The 17,759-nt window shown below is 37.9% G+C and overlaps 1 protein-coding gene across 5 annotated transcripts in view; it reads left to right on the top strand.

Annotated features, from left to right (window-relative positions):
- The first annotated feature begins 360 nt into the window (after positions 1-360).
- Positions 361-17,759, top strand: part of LOC149191562 (putative sugar phosphate/phosphate translocator At1g12500) — a 42,161-nt gene continuing 24,762 nt past the window's right edge. The window contains exon 1 of one of the 5 annotated variants that reach the window (XM_089404336.1): positions 361-1,121. The gene's annotated coding sequence lies outside the window, so the exon portion shown is untranslated. The remainder of the gene's footprint in view (positions 1,122-17,759) is intronic. The other 4 variants (XM_089404333.1, XM_089404335.1, XM_089404334.1 and 1 more) reach the window with 4 other exon arrangements.

Below are 17,759 nucleotides of genomic sequence, written 5' to 3'. Positions count from 1 at the left end.
ATTTATGGCCGCATTTTCCACTGAGTCATGACCGATTCGTGGTCTATATTTAACATATTCACTACTTTATTTATATTATAAAAACATTTAAAAAATATTCCATAAATAAATAATATGTTATATATTTTCACAGAATGCTGAACGAAGTACATTACATGATCATTAATAGAGCAACCAGATTTCAACATCTTTAATATAATTTTTTCATATTATTGGTTAACTGCATGAAACGTTGTGATCATTGTAAGCAGGGTGGACAAATTTTTTAAATTGCGATAACAGCATTACTGACATCATTATTCCAGTTCATATAGATAAGCTTAATTTATTTACGCTGCTGTAGCAGTCATGTAGTGTGGGGTTTCTAGGGCAACTGTGCACGTGAGACGTGATCATGGATCATCCCGTCCGTCGGATGTTAAAAAAGCATTCGCTCTTTAACGTATGCCAGCCAACGCCAGCGTACGGTTGTTATTAGCCAGGGAGCTAGGGTACCAGTTTTTATAGATCGATTGATCTATCTAGCTAGCTACTCGTCCATTGCGGCTCTTTTACGCTGGATTCAGGGTTTGGTTATGTCGGCTGCAAGGTTGTTTGGGCCAAACTTAGAACGATAAAAAGGGGGAAAATGTGGTCATTCAAGAATGAATGAAGCAAAACAGAGTAAAATACCACATGTCCATTACTATAGTTATATTTATGAGAGGAATCCCTTCCAAGAAGATAGGAGCAGAGTAGATTGGTCGGCTCTATTTTTTGGGCTTTTCTTCTTTCCGACCAGAAGAGAGAAGCGGCAGAGTAAGTTGCTTGGTTTTCGGGTGGGACTGGGGTGGATCTCTCTGATGAGATTTGTGTGTGCGCTCGCTTCTCAGACACCTCAATCTCAATCTGAAGCTGTTCCCAATAGGAACTGATCTCTCTTTCATCTCTCAGCTCGAGGAGGCTAAAAAGATCACCAAGTTGCAGAGTTGGGGAGGCTTATAATAACGAGACATCCACATCTGTTTTGGGTCCATCTGAGTCCTACAAAGTATAGACAAGTACCCAGATGATGCTCAGGTCTGGAAACCAATTGGGTCTTTCGAACATTGATCAGATCTGATTTTTCAAGCCCTCTTCAGGTAAGCTATCGTGCCCTGGAAATACCGGTATTCGTTTCTTGCGAATCATTGCGTTGCGTTTCTAAACTGTATTGTCGCTGAAGTTAAGTTTATTCTCTCTCTTTGTGCATTGCATGCAAAATCTGCATTTTGTGGGCATGATCTAATCCGTCAGTTTATAGTTGTTGGGTTTAAAATTTGCGTTTTTGGGTTTTCAGGATTTTGCATTTCCATATCATCGTTTCACAGCATCTATATTTTTCAACTCGAGAAGCGATTGTACTAGTTGCTGTCTTTGGATGTGTTTTTGCCTAGTAGCTTTCTATAACATCCTCATCGATCACCGTATTTAATATCTATTAGAGTAATGGTATAGGATGGCATTAGGTATGCCTAGTATTATTGTATCAACTACTTTGTATCAGAGGGTAAGGACTGGATCCTAAAAAGTATTAATTAATGCATTTTCTGTTTATCCATCAGAAGTATTAGGTAGTTACATTTTAACTACGTCTCGTATTTTCTGTGCATATGTTATGTTGTAACACAGCAGAAAACTTCTGTGTTTTTTTTCTTTTCTATAAGATAGTTTTAAATGTAACAAATAAATTTAGGATCAGATAACTCTTCGTTTATTTTTGTTTGGAATCATCATTTGAATGATGCCACACATGCCAACCTTTTGTTCTGTCACATCTGAAGTCTCCATTGTTTGGGGATGTATTCCTGCAGGAACTCTCTTTTCAATCTAAAAACTAAGTACACATTAAATATTACTTTCCTGGCACTGTCAAATCATTGGCAAATCCTCTTAGGCTGTTTTCTGAAGTTTTTCTATGTAAACCAAAGAACAACAAAGTCTGGCCGATGATTTGTTGGGGTTGTAAAGCATGTGGCAGGCTTTCAGGGCATATCACGCTTCTATCTTTTTCACTAGCACGCAGGCTGGTAGTGCCCTTCACTTGTCTTCCTAGGATTCCATCATATTGAAATCACCACAAATGAACCATGTCACATTGTCTGGCTCATTTGTAAGCCAATGCTATAATAATGCGCACTCCCTAGGGTCGCCTAAAGTGTAAATATTGGTTACCCAAGGAATTGGTTGTTAAGGTTGATAAAATCTGGAGTAGTCTTTGTGATGGATCGATTCTTTAGTGTGTAAGAGCCTCCACAAAGTGAGGGGCAACCAACACAGCAAGCCTACCTTTCCTTTCCACATGATCAAAACATATGTGTTGGGATCTAGGCCAAATAATGGCTTGGATTGCATGTAGTGGAAAAGTCGTGATTTTGACTTCTTACAAAGATAAGACATTTGCTCAACCAATCAATATGAACAATTGGTAAACAATATGTTTTTTGATAGGGTCTCTCATGGCTCAAACATTCCACGAGGACACTTTTATTGGAAACCTATGACATCGTGTCCCTTCACATTATTATGTTCAAGGTCTCAAAGAGTCCCGAAGGGGTTGTTTGAAGCTAGAGAATATATCACTCAGTCGCCTAGGATTATTTGTTGGGTCAACCCAAACATGGCTTTTGTGGTAGACACAACCATGATCGTAAGATGAACGTATGGCTTACTGGGTCTAGCTGTAGTTACAACTGTAGCAACAAGTTCCTTTTGAGGTTGATTCTTGGCGGGCCCCACATTTTTGCTTTCTTAACACTTGGTTTCAACCGTCTTCATCCTAAGCTTTGGGGAGCTTTAGCAGCTAGCGGGTTTAAATAGGTGGGGTCATGATGAACTCAACCTGGTTCAAGAAAGAGTAGTCATGGATACGTTGGTCAAGGCTTCACATTTGAATTAGGTGTTCGATAGGTTAATGTATCAGACTATCTGGTAGATAGCCTTGATGCCTACCAAGATGAGCACAAACTCCTTTAGTTCTTTTGACAAGTTCACTTTAACATAGATATGATGCTAGGGCTTAGGGTTAGAAAGGTATTTGGCTTCTTGGCAAATAAACTCTCTCGAAGGAGGCAAGATAAGCTTTAGGGTTGGCCAAGAGTACATTGGGAGACTGAGGAACTTAACATGCCAAACATGATAATTGGGCAACTTTCTTAGTTGAAAAGTCATGGGACCTAGTGTTGCAAACATCTCGGTAACATCCCGATCTTATCTTGAAATCACGATTTTTTGGCTTAGCTGATGTTTGTCGATTTTTACCGATATTTTGATGGTATCTTGATTTTGCCGATTTTTACTGACATTTTCTCGATTTTTATGTTTTTTTGGTTTTCCAAAGCCTTGTCGATTTTATCCCAATGCCGATGTTCGCAACATTGATGGGACCATTTAAAGAAAACAACCAAGGTGTTATGATAGATTAAGGGGCCTTGACATAAGATTTCCATCACATGGGTTGAGTCGTTAAAATTGAAATAGGAAAGAGCCTTTGGTTAATGTGTGGGTATGGGTGCAGTTCTATCCAAATAGCTTCCACTCCTCCTTAGTCGATCTATAGATGTTTGTCTTAAGAGGGATCGTGCCGACAAAGTAAGCTAGAATGGAGCTTGCCCAACATTGATTACATAAAATATCATATTCAAATTTAAGGAAATTAATATCTGAAGGGGAGTCATTACCTCATGATACATGTTTGGAACAAATTTTCAAGGAGTCTTCAGTGCCATACCCCCTCCTCAGACCATTATTGCCCTTATTAAAAATAATAGCTTTCTCAGGCTGAGGGGCACTCATGAGGCCTTTCACACCCTTATAACCTTATGGGCACAATTTGCTAGGTGAGCCAAGGCCCTTCAAAGCAACAAGGTAGGTAGTAAAACCATCTTTCTCAAGTCCCATGACCATCAAACCCTAGAACCCCTTTGTAGGGCTATATCTAACTTATCCTCTTGGTTGAGAATGCATTGCCTAGAATGTTAACGTGATCTTACTTCTACATGTATTCACTTCCACATGACTTTCAAAGTTGTATTGTGGGATCTTCATATAAAATTTGAAAGCGTGTTTGTGAGAATTTCATTCTATGTTCCACCAAGTTTCCAGGACTAAGAAGCGTGCGAGTGGGGAGACAGATAAGGGGAAGATGTGGGATCATCCCCAAATTGCAGGGAAATTTATGGGGATGGGGGGACATCTTTGACCCATTGTGATAAGGCTCAAGGAGTAGGCTCCCCCACCCTCTTCGAGTCTTGGCTCTTGCTAAGTCATAAATTCCTGGTATATTTGGCTTACGAGCTGTTGAATATACTCTTGGTGTTATAGTGGCAACTGCTAGCTTTGATCTTGGACCATGCCTAGATTACTCCAACAAGTTATCCCAACAATAACAATTCATCCCCTGGAAAAAAATGATGAAATCCCAACATTAGCTATTCATCCCCTGCAAATTCATCATTATGCAATCTAGTGGAAAGACTATAATCCTGCCAATCTTGAAATCTTGTAAACTATAAAGTTAAATTCTACTTTCTATATATGAAGTTTGATGAGGTTAGAATCACTCTCAAACATCTTGAAACAATTAATGGTAATGTTAAAAATTTAAGTAAAATACTCCTTTCTTTTAATAATTTAATATTACTATTAATTACCAAATTCACCGTTTCCTCAAAGCTCTACCCCCCATCTTTGTTCTATCTTCATGGGTTGTTTGACTAAAACTTAGGGGAGGAATGACCAAGAATCTCCCTTTCCGGGGAAAGGGGGGCACCCAAATGTCCCCCTTTTGGGGAAATGTATCCCCCTACATTGGGGAAATATTTCTTTGTATATTTTCCTGAGTTTCCCTCAAAGAGGGATGTGGGGAAATGTTTCCCTGGGTGCCCCCAATCCCCTAGAGCGTGCACCCCCCACCCCGGGGAACACGTCTCTATGGAACACTAGTTTCATTCTATTAATGGGTGTGCATTGTTGTCACCTTTCGTTCCCAGGGATTTATTTCCTCCTCCTCCACAAAGCTTTTAGACTTAGTGTCCATTGTTCCTTTGCCCATGGCTTGTAGTTGCACCAATTGCATCATTTCTTTTGGAATTTTTTTGAAGCTTTCATCGAATGCTTTCTTGGTGAAATATTTGGGATTTGCCTCTTGACATTTTTTTTGAAAACATACAATAAGAGTGATTTCATTGAAATTCAAATACCACCTTGCGGTGTTTTAATATCCAAATTGGAACTACTTTAACTATTGATGTAAAGGGAACATAAAACTAAGAGTAACAAAAAGTAAAGAACCAAGTTAAAGAAAACAATAAGGGTACTTGCATACCTAAGGATGGATTACACCTACAAATTTGAGCAGTGGATGAAGATGTCTCCAATAAACACCAATAAATTGATTGATTGACTTGATAAAAGGATAGAGAGTTACAAACAAGGGGCTTGAAGCCCTTGTTAGGCAAAAACCCTAAGTTAAAGCTTAAGTCTCTCGTGAAAGTGACAAGTTCCTTATTAAATAAAAGTGGTTTTCTACAAATATTAAAATATGATACTGTAAGGACTTAAGACTAGAATATTATAACAAAATTCCAAGCATACATATGAAATGACTGAAGTACATAGAGTCTAGTACTCAATAAAGATGTTATTACATACACAACTTCAAACTATAAAAGTTTGTAATTTGTAGTGTTGTGCCTTCACACTTGTTACACTTGTTAAGAAAGTATGTTGCTTGGTTTATTTCTTGCCAAATACTCAACACGACTATTTTACTAAATGTATCAACCTCTAAAAAATATAGCCATGTTGTCATGGTTTTTACTCTTAAGGAAATTCGTAAAAATATATTTATGTAGTTGTCTCAACATTGGCAAAGGAATATACAAGTCATGTTTCTTATTGATTAGCTTGGATGCATAGCACAAGGAACATGCTTGATTTTATTTTTTGTTGAAGTAGAAAATATTCTATAATAAATACAAATTCACAGTGAAGAGGCTTGTTACTACAAAATCTAGCAGACCTAGTGCAAAGCCTCAATAGGAAATCTAGGTCTTAGAGCAACAAGAGATCAACCATCACTGCCACCTCAATGGCTTCTCTCTAGTTGTTTAGTGGTGGATATTATCCCCACAAGGGAGGCTTCCCTACAGAAGATTACCAACAATATATTCAACTAAGGAGGGCTCAATGTTGATGCAAGGTCTAATAATTGAAGGAAAAAGGTATTGACCAAGCCTTGAAATGCCGAGATAAGAATTGCCTAGAGTTCAAGTACACTTTTCTAAGACCTTTATAATTTAGGAGTTTGCTGTAAATTAGGGTTTGTATGATATGCATATTTATGGCACACAATGGCATGTAGCAACTTTAGGAAATAATCTATAAGTGATAAGATCAACATAGAAGCAAAGGCTATGAAGGAGGCAGGCTAGGGTTAAGTAAACAATGGTTTTTTTTAATGGCTGAAAATGCATATAGCAACAAAGCTAGGGTTAAGTAAACAACAGTGACAGGGAAAGTACCCTTATCCAGTTGTACTGATTTTCTAGTCTCCAATATGAAGCTGAGGAAATATCTCGCATCACATTTATGGAGTCTCCTTCTGCCTCATTATTCCTTATATTGAGTTTTAAGACAGAGCTTTATTCCTCCAAACAAGAGTTTCATTTACATTTGGTTATCATATCCATACTCATATTCTTAGTGAAGGCAACTAAAATATTTTCATCATTTCCTCCTATGACTTTCTCAATCTTTCCACTAGCAAAATCAACATCAAGAGCATATAATTCTTTCCACTCCTCAAACGTAAAGTTAGTCATGCATAATTGAAAATGAGGCATCAATCAAAGGTTTGGATAAAAAATTTGCTACTTTGTACTCAACAAGCATATGAAATTATTTCAAATTGCAAATAGGCCATATATTTTTTTTATTAGTTCTTTAGCTAGACTGAGACTATCAAATCTAGACACTAAAATATTTTGTGATGAGTGGACATTAATTTCATTGCCTTGGAGATGATTTCTCCATTGTTTTATGGCCTAGATATTAGAGAACATCTCTTTTTCATATGTACCATAATTCTTGATCGCATTAGTGAAAATCTGAGAAAAACATGCAATTGGTCGACCTTGTTCCTTTAACATAGCTTCCATGTTATACCGACAACCATTTCTCTCAATTTTAAAAGGCAATTTTAGGCTATACAATGCTAACATAGTGCTAGTGCAAAAGTAGTCTTTGGCCTTGTTACCCACCCAAATGGGTGACTCCTAGGAGAAAACTTTTTCTCCCATTCTGTTTAGCTTGTCAGCTAGCATCCCTATGTGATCTACAGATAGCTAGCATCAAAGGCCCTCCATCCATGCTTCAGTCAATGCTTTCTGACATCTAACTTATTAGTTGAAGGCAGGCCATACATTATAAGGTACATTAACCATTTTTGTAATCAAGTGATTTCATTTAATGTTTAAGATCATACTAGTATTAATCACAAGTTGAACTGGATGATTGAATGCTTTTGGTTGTATTCTTGTTCCCATGCTTCACCTTGGTGGTTATCCTCTGTTAAATCTCCTAATACCAACCCAGATTTATTTTCTCACAACAATTATTTATTCCCAACAATTTATTTAATTAACCAAAATAAATTTTGAATTGTCGAAAAATAAATTCACTTTTATTTTAACCAAAAATTCAGAGAGATCAATCACACATTGCAATAGATAAATACTTACAACAATTCGTCATCATTCATTAATCTGGAAAATTAGGTTTTCGACCCATAGATAATTACAAGGAAAAATACATTTACTAGAACCTGTAACTTGGCCCCCATTGGATGAATTTGGCCAAAGGAATTCGGCCTATTGGAAATCACCCTTTGAAGGAACTTGGCTTGGAGAATTTCGGCCCAACAATTTGGCAGCAAATTGACCTTGCGCCTTCCCTTCGAGCTGCCTTTGCGCCTTAGGAAATTTGGCTCTGGCAAATATTCTTCTCCAATCAGATCAACCTCTCTCTCTCTTCAACAAATCGTCCTTGCAATCTCAAACAATTCGACCACCTGGATACGTTTTCGAATCCTCCTGTACTCTTTCTCCTCTGTGCTTTAGTCTACGAAGCGTCTCACATTGGAGAAAATCACTCTCTTGTTGCGTCTCCTCTCTTGTGTCTTCACCTCTTCCTTAGGCTTCTTTTTTATAATCTTCCTTAAGCCCAGATCCCTAACCCTAATCTCTCTTCTAGAAGATCTTGGAGATCAATGGTTGAGATAATTTCTAAGTCACTCAAATATTTAAATTATTTATCCTTAGAAAACGACTTAATAGTCCACAATAATTAACTGACTTTAATTATTGTACTTTTCTTAAGACTTAGGAAAGAAGACATAAATCACTTACTCCACCAAGCAAGCACCTAAAGTGGCAATAAATCATCTTCCGCATGTTAAGACACCGAGCCTATGCATAAGACCTTCTCAAGCTATCATAAACTTAAGCATCTTCTCCTCATAGTCCAATGTGACCTTCTCGGAGGCCTTTTTTCCCATTGCCCATGAGGGACACAAATAGGAGGCATTGATTGATGTTGCATGCCCGTCGTAATTCATAATTATCAATTTCCATTTTTTCTTGGTTTCATGTCCCAGTTTTCGGGGTGATTGTTTCTATCACTTGTATTGGTCCCTAATTTCCTCATTTGTGAGTAGGGGCCTGAAAACTTTCCTTTAGAAGTTGATGCAACAAAAAAAAAGAGAAAGCACGAGCCATAAAGATAAAATGCATAATATTGCTTGGGATAAAAGAAAGTGTGTGGGCAAAAGCTTAGCATGATGAGCTCTACCCTCCACATTATCCTTTACCTAGTTCCTGGCCAATGCATGAACAAATCAAAAGAAAAGGAACTATGATATCCCAACTCTGATGAACGATAAACTACTGCATCTTAAGGCTAATAATCAAGCTTGTAGCCCAAACTATGCAAAAAAAAGAAAATCATTAAAAAAAAGGTGCACAATAGGGGTGGTAAAAATAAGTTGAGGAAAGGGGTAACTTAGGTCTAATGATTGCTCCCATTGCACATTATCATGGTCAAGAAATATGGTATTTCATAATTAGTATACAGAGGGTGGCATCCTCTATGGAGTAAACCCCCACCATACCACTATTCACTTGCACTTTTTGATTGATGGGTCAACCTAGGAAATGTTCCTCCCTTTGAGGTTGGAAGCACCTAATAGGGTCTTTAGATGACCCTCCAATATCTAAGAATGGTAACTTGTTTACAAACCCAAACCCTAAGCTAGAATGATATTTGAAGATGATGCTTGTATGAAGTACTCTTGTGCCTTTTTAATATGATTCACTGTGATACTTTTATGGTTTCTTCACCTATGATGATGCTCTCACTTGATTTTGAGGGTATGTTACAAATGTTGTCTCCCAGGTATGGCTGCCATCCCTTGAGGAATTGATTGAGACTTTTCCAACACTTTAGAGAGGATGTCCATCCTCGCTTGATGACGTTGCAAGGCACTATAGCCAGGATGTTGACAACTTAGAGAAGAGCGTTGACCTTGGGATTGATCCAACATTGATGATGATTATATCCTCTCCCTCCAGAGCATGAGACACTCCCCAAAAAAGTTAGGGTGTTGCCAAGAAAGATGATGTGCCCTAGTGACCACAGGATGCACCCAGGATGACATTGCACCTTCTTAATGGATGTTGCCCTATTGTTGGACTAGTTTATGGACGACGATGACTTGAGTTCCCTTTGGAAGGGATGGTAGACCTTTCTTCGTGATGGCGTAATATCATAGCCTTATAATTTCACCATAATAAAGCCTAGATTGATGATGTGGGCTTGATTGATGGAGATATCTTGATGATTAGGGTTTTGCTTGATCATTGGACACCTTGTTGATGAGGAGATGGCTTTGAGTGAGGAGCACTCATGTGACTCATCTTTTGCACCTTTTTGATGAAGATCTTCACTTTTGGATGATGAAGTCACCCTTGAGGCCTTTTTAGTCACACATGGGTTGAAAAAGAGGCTAATTGTTATGTTTTGTCGTTGAAAGAGCTATCTTTCATGTCAACTTGTGACCTACTTATCTTGTAGACACTTAAAGTATTGTTTTAGGGATTTCTAGTTTATTTTACCCTAAATTGACTTGGTTGCTCTCATATAAATAAAGAGAAGTCAAATTTAAGAGGGCCATTGTCATAGACACTTATTTCTCTTGTGAGAGAGTGCACAATAGCTCCTCTTTTTCTCTTGGATGCAATGGATCACTAAGCTAGCAAATTGGCTTGGGGAAGATAAAATTCATAGATGGGCTTTTTGGGGATTAATGAAGTGGTGCTATGGTGATTGGCTCTATTTTGTTATGAGTATTTTCTTCCATTTTGCAAATATTGTAGAATTAGAGTTTTATGAAGTCTTCATGATATGTTGTATCTTTTATGTCTCTAAAATCTCCTTTTGCAAGATTTGTCACCAAGTATGCATCATGGAAACTTAGAATAACATTCCTTGATTTTAAATCTCTTATTTGTGAAAGGTGCTAGGGTTAGATTGAGAGCTAACAAGTTTTCCTCTCTCCTCTCTTCATTCAAGGTCTTCCAACTTTGATCTCGCTCATTTCGACTCCATATACCCAATTGATTAAAGAAACTAGTCCTTATGTGTTAATATTTGTTTTTTTAATATTTTTCTTCTTTTTCATGGTAAACTAGGGCTAGGGTTTGAAAGAATTTATATTTGATAGTATGAAATAAACTAAAAAGTAGTCATAGGGTTGGGGTTTGCATCTATCAAGTTGAAAGATGAAAAAACATCATTTTTATTCATTTTTTAGCCATAATTCTACGATTGACGTCTAGGGTTTCCCAGCTGTTTTGTGCATTTTCAGCTATTGAAAATTTGCTTTAACCTTTCTCTTGTTTACCTTTTTAATAGCCTTTGATATTTTATTGTCTATCATCACTTATAGGCTATTTTGTTATTACTACCATAAATTTTGCATGCTATAAATTGTCTTTATATCTAACCCTAATTTATAAACAATTGTATAATTAATGGTAGCATGTGTTTGGAATCTATTTGAGCATTTTCATGACTTATATCAACCCTCTAGACTTAGCCACAGGTTTTTTGAACTTGCTATTTCATCTTCACCTAGAGCCCTACCTTATTGAATACATTTATGGGGTGTCTAATTAATAGGTTCCTTAGAGGGTATTTAGCCTGTGAATCCTTGGGTTACATGATCTCTGAGACTTATTGGGAAAACCTCCCATGTGGGGATAATATCCATCTATTGAACAACAGTGAAGCAATCACTAAGGTAATAATGGTGGCTAATCTCATTGTTGCCTTTGACCTGGAGTGCCTAATGAGGCTTTGCACTAGGTTGCTAATTTTTGCGGTACTAGGCCTCATAAAGAGCTATTTGTTACCTTTCTGCCCACTTGATTGGTATTGCATACTCTGTCAATTTATGAACCCATGAAATGCGCAACTTTGTTGAAGACATTTGGATGTTGTTCAAATCAATAGAATCTCAACCTTCTGTGCATGCAATCCTATTTATCAATCATAAATCTTAGATATGCAAATAGAATACATAGCAAATGCGTGCGAATCTAGGTTGGCTTGACACTGATCTTCCCACAACATTGCATCACTGCACACAAATGTTTATTTGCTCATCTTAGATTAGCAATTAAGATTTTGTTCCTCCACTATTGCATCACTTCCTACAATTATTGTATTTACTCCTCCCAGTTGTTGTTGAAGATTTGTATGTCCTAAATTGACAACTAAGAGCTTATCTAATTATGGTTTAAGTATATTGTTCATGAGTCTTGTGATGTTTCTAATGCATTAATAAGGTAAAATGGCATAGAAAGCCATTCATACAATCCTTGCCTACTTCTGAATTTTATCTTCCATTAGTCACTGACTTGCATGCATGTTTAATGGTAGCCTAATTCGAAATCAATTTTGCTAAAATATTTTCACCTTACAATTGAAACAAGGTCCTAAATACAAGATAATGATACTAGTTGTTCATTCCACTTTGTTAAAGGTATGATAATATGTAGCATATCCTCATTTTCCAACTCCCATCCTTCTTGGTGTAGGGTCTAAGATGGAGCCATTGCACTAGGCCTAATACAATGTTCTTAATCAAATCTGAAATGCTTCTTGATTTCATCATTTGCCGATGGATTATTTTTGTACAATATTGAATTTGATTATCTTGCATCGTGTACAAATGTGGTATGAGTTGAACTGCTTATACAATTTTTTTTGTGCAAACCATTACACCATCATAAAAAATTCCTCCTAAAAAATATTTAATATCTATAAAAGAAATTAAAATCTTAAACATGTAGGTGGGGTCCCCAAGAGAAATAAGCAATATCAATATCATTTGGCATTTCTTTTTGGTTTTTTTTTTTCTTTTTTTCTTTCTGCATACTTGGCGCTACGAAGAAGTTTTGTATTGTTCTACATATGGTTGTATTTATAGCATATACACGATCCAAAGAGGCCAATTATTTTGATAATATTAGCACATTTGTGATGTCAAAGTTGTGTTTCCCTCCTCAATGTATTTACAAGTTTGAAAAATATAGGCCCATTATTAGCATATGATAAAAGATGTCACCCCTCATAAAATGATCATCACTCTTGATGACACCTTGCAATTGCAACTGAAAGGGAAGAGATATCATTATTCCATTGAGCTGATATATATATATATATATATATATATATATAGGCTCCACCATATAGGCCTTGCGCTTACATTTCTTATGATCATAAGAAATGTAAGCGCAAGGCCTATATGGTGGAGCCTTATGACCCTCTCAATACCACTCATACATATATATAATACATTGGACCATGGGTAGGAGGTTTGATTATATGTATATACACGATATCAACACAGTAAATATGGTTTCATAATGTTCTAAGTTGACACATGTGGTATGCATACCCACTCAATATATCAAGGACAAACTATTAGGCTCGGTATTAAAAACAATCGCCAACTCTACGGTGTTGAGCCCCGAGACCACTCGTGATTCTCGTCCTTGGTCCATGTAAGTTTACATGTATGCTATGCTGGCATGGCAACACGAACACGACTAAGCTTACTTATGTGACTCTCCCTCCTCCCGTATTAAACAATTAAGGTACACAGTGTAGCTCGATCAAGATTTGGTTGTTATGGCCTTAATTAACTACAACCATTCCCCCAGTTCGTACGGAGGGCGATTCGCCATTAATTCCTGAGAGCGGTGGGAGTTAACTCCACAAAAAATGGCCAAGTATGACAAACTGTTGGAGAAACAAGTTTGTTAACTCTCTCTCAAAACATCATTCTAAAAAAAATCAAATTCAGTATTGAGGGGCTAGCCACGCGCTGCAACAACCGGGGAAACCGCCTGCAACCAATTCAACTAATACAAGAGTGGTTTAGATTCGCAAGCTATATGTATGATACACAGTGGTTCCCTCTCTCCGGTTAACAGTTTTAAGTGCAAAATTCAGACTTGTGTGGTTTGTCGGTTTGAAGTAGTGTAATGAGTTAATCCTTCTTTGTTGATTTTTCAAGTGCAATAGATACAAGCACACATTTCTGAAATTTATAATTAGTTATAATGATATTGATAATTTCTTTAACACTTCTAGTTTATCATTAAGCAATTATACTTCAGAAATTCAACCATAGAAAACAATAGGACAATAGAGATCATAGTAGAACAATGATGCACAAAGACAACACAAATTTTACCTTGGGAAAACCCTCTTCTAGGGAAAAACCCAACAACCTTTTCCTTAGAGAAATTATTCAATTCAACAAGAGATACACTTGACGTTTTTTAGTAAAAACTAAAGTCAAACAGACTAGCATTAAACCTTGGTCAAACCTGGTCAAATTGTCTTCTATCCATGTCACTCTACTGTCTAAAAGATTTGGTCAAGTCTGATTTGCTAGGTCGAATTTTTGCCTTCTTCTTCACCTCAAAAACTTGGTTTTTTGCCTTGAGATTTTGCCCAAATGAAATTCGACCTATTTGCCACACATGCGAGGTCAAACAGAGAAAGAATCCATACGTGCGAGGTCAATTAGAGAGAAAGAAGAAACTCGGTCAAATGTTGGACTGTCTGGTCAACTTCGACTTCCTTGTCTTTGGTCTCCTTCGCTTAGATGAACAAAAGATATATTGTGTGAGTGATCCGAATTGCCAAGAGGAGAGCAAGTGGTATATTTATAGTGTTTGATGAGGCCGAATGGCTGTTTCTTTCTTGAGGTCCGATTTGATCATCAAGAGTGCTCACTTGATCATTTTGGTGCCAAAAATTTGAATTTCAAAAATTGAAATTTCCCTTTTTGAAGCAGACTTGAAATTCACATCATATATATCTTTGGAGGGCTAAAAACCCTAATTATGAAGACCAACCATAGCTACAAAATTCAATACCCCCTCTTAGCTAGGGAGGTATTCATAATGACTTCTTCAAATGTTCTAACTTATCTCGTTGAAAAAAATCTCTAAGAAAAGGTTGAATGAGCTTGCTATGTTGATATATCTATCCACTACATGTGGAAAGCATCCTACATCAGTATCATGCTCAACAAATTGTCACTTGGAGCAATTCACCAATTATCCAAGTCGTCACTTGGAACCTGGTCCACGCCTGTGACCTATGGTGAAACCCTGGGCTATTACCATTCCTGCGTGCTAATTGAATGTAACATTCTTGCCCAATGCTAAAGGCACCCACTCACTTACCTGGGGAGCACTCTGGGCCTTGATGCTTTTTGGATCATTTAGGCACTGACTCCATTATGGAGCACTATGGGCCTTGATGATCTCAGGACCATTCTCCCGAGCCACATTACATGGCCCCTAGTCAAAACTTTGACTTGTCAATATCCTGACCTAGGGAGAATGTCTATCCTTGATGCCACAACATCAACACTCCCTTTCATTGAGGGAATCATTTGTTGGAATCACGATTGCCATTACACCAAAATCCACAGGTGTTAGTAAACGGACGCATCGCTAGAGTTAATAGATCCACGAGAGGCGATAACGCATGCTGCGAAATACACAGGGAGCGTTGGTTTATCCAATGCCCAACAATCTCCCCCTAGTGTGAGTTGGGTGCGATTCGAACTTGAGACCTTTGGCTTTGATACCATTTGTTGGAATCACAATTGTCGTTACACCAAAATTCACATGTGTTAGTAAATAGACGCATCGCTAGAGTTAACGGACCCATGAGAGGCAGTTAAGCCCATGTCATGAAACACACGGGGAGCATTGGTTTATCCAATGTCCAACAACGTTCTCAACTAATCTAAGCTTGTCCCTGAAGTATACAAGCTTCACCTTGGACAGAGGCTTTGTGAGAATGACAACATCCTGCTCGTCTGTAGAAATTGTTAAAATTTGCAATTGGGGCCAAATTCCACTTTGGGCAGCGCATTTGAAGAAACTGATTATTAGATTGAATTCCTCTTTTCGAGAGGACCAAAATTGACCTAAAGATCACTAAATTTGGACAAGGAGAAATATGTTTTTGAAGTCAAGCCCACACGTGCAATTTGTCAAGGTCGGCTTGGGGTCAAGTTGGACAAATTGACCCTCCTCCATCACATATAAATAGAAGAGACCTCCAACCTCATTTGGCACATTCACAACACATCATTCTTCTCTCTCCTCATCTGATTGGGTCGTACAAATCACAGGCAGCTTATTTCATCTCACACGTGCGAGCTTTTGGAGGATAGTTTGACTAGGCATTGACTTTTTGTTTTAGCCAGATTTGACCAGCGTTGACCGATGCTCCTTTGACCTGTTTTGACTTATGATTTTTGGAGGATTAATTTTTTTTGACCATGCCACATTTATTAGCACAATTTACAAGGACCTTTGGGCAGGTTGACCTGCGTTGAATTCAGGCCTGAAGTGATTGTTTGCCTGCAGAGTTGATCTTTTGTTTCACTAGGTTTGACAACTCCAAAGTTGATTGTTTCTATTGCTATTTGACCTCCAAAGAAGGCCGAGCTACTCTGACTTTGACCGAGCTCAAGAGGGATTGTTTTGTTGCTGCATTGACCATCGTTGACCCTTGGTTAGGGTAGTTTGACTCCTGTTGACAAAGTCTAGAAATTGCATATTTGACTGGGCTATTTGTTTGGCATTTGGATAGTGGTGTTGGATCATCAAACTGGGCAAATCAATTTTGTCTTTGACTTTGCATTATTGTACTCTCTCTATCTACTGAACATTTGATATTTGATAATAAGACGGACTGATCAAGGGTTTTCCCCATCTTGGGGTTTTTCCCTAGCTTGAGCCAAATTCTTGTGTTCTCTTGTCTTGGCTTGTCTACTACAATTTATTGTTTATGTTCTATCTACAGTTATTGTCAATGTGAATTAATGGTTTATGTGATTGCTATTGGAAATTATCATTGGGCTAATAAAAGGACATTGAAGTAATTGTTGCAAGCATAGATCATACCATTGTTATCTAAAATTAACAAAAATGCATTGGAGCCTCACTGCTTCCTTCTGTACCATGACCTAGATGTGGTGGTACCATGATCTTGATGTGTTTCCACCTGTCAGCACAGTGGTTTCTGGCACTTGACCAAACAATGTTGCGAGTAGCTTTCGAGGCCACACTACTTCACAACTCACCAAACTAGCTGCAATGTACCTGGCCTCTACAGTCTTGAGTGTGACAAATGTCTGCTTCTTGCCCAAGCAGAATCCAAATTGATTCATCATCCTGATGTGCTCTTCTTGTCTTCAACACTCTCTGCCCAATATGAAGTTGTATATCCATGCAGTTGTACTTCTCAATTCACAACCAACTGTACCAAGTTGGTACCTCAACACATGTTGTGCCATGGTTGCTTTCCGGTCACCCTGACTGGGTGCTCCTTCTGAAACAGATCTTGCTGTGGCAATCCTAGGTGCTCCCTCTGCTACTTAGATTCTTTAGGTTAGTTACCATGGAAGTGGTTGTCCATCATCCCAAATCTTTGAAGGATTGTGATAATATGCTTACTTGGCTTCTACCACACTTCTAGTTCTAGGAAGTAATGTATCTAACCAAGATCCTTCATCTTGAACTCAAAGGTCAACTCCCTCTGACATTGAAGCAGAGCTTGACTGCTCCCTCTATCATGGAGGCAAATATTCCTACCACTATTGCTCCCTCTGCCACGTGAATCCTTCTGATTCTGTCAGAAACATGTCATATAATAACAAGATCAACCTTGATCCATTAATCCAAGTATTCCAAGTCCTGTACAAAGCCTTCTTTTGTTTGCAAACATGAGACTCCTTCTCATATACCTCAAATTCTTGAGGTAGTTCTATGTACACTTCTTCTTCTTCCTCAATTACTCCATAAGGAAAGCGCTTTCCACATCCACCTGATGTAATTTCCAACCCATAATAGAAGCAACAAAAATAACAGTTCTAACCTAAGTGTACCTGGCAATTGGAGCAAACATTTCCTCATCATCCTCTCCCTCTTTCTAGGAGACCCATCTCGAATCTTGCTTTGTACTTCTTTCTCTCTGTTGCATACTTGATCTTGTAGATCTATTGATTTCTCTTTAGCGCAATTTCCTCCATCATAGCATTCGTTGCCCTGCTTGCTTCCTCTGAACTAGGAGGTCTTCTG

Source organism: Pinus tabuliformis, chromosome 2_2, assembly GCF_031772625.1.
Source record: "Pinus tabuliformis cultivar Carrire ecotype Pingquan chromosome 2_2, CPIR1, whole genome shotgun sequence".
NCBI classification, from domain to species: Eukaryota; Viridiplantae; Streptophyta; class Pinopsida; order Pinales; family Pinaceae; genus Pinus; species Pinus tabuliformis.
The sequence above is the reverse complement of the archived record's forward strand: the minus strand, read 5'-3'. Positions and strand labels throughout refer to the sequence as shown.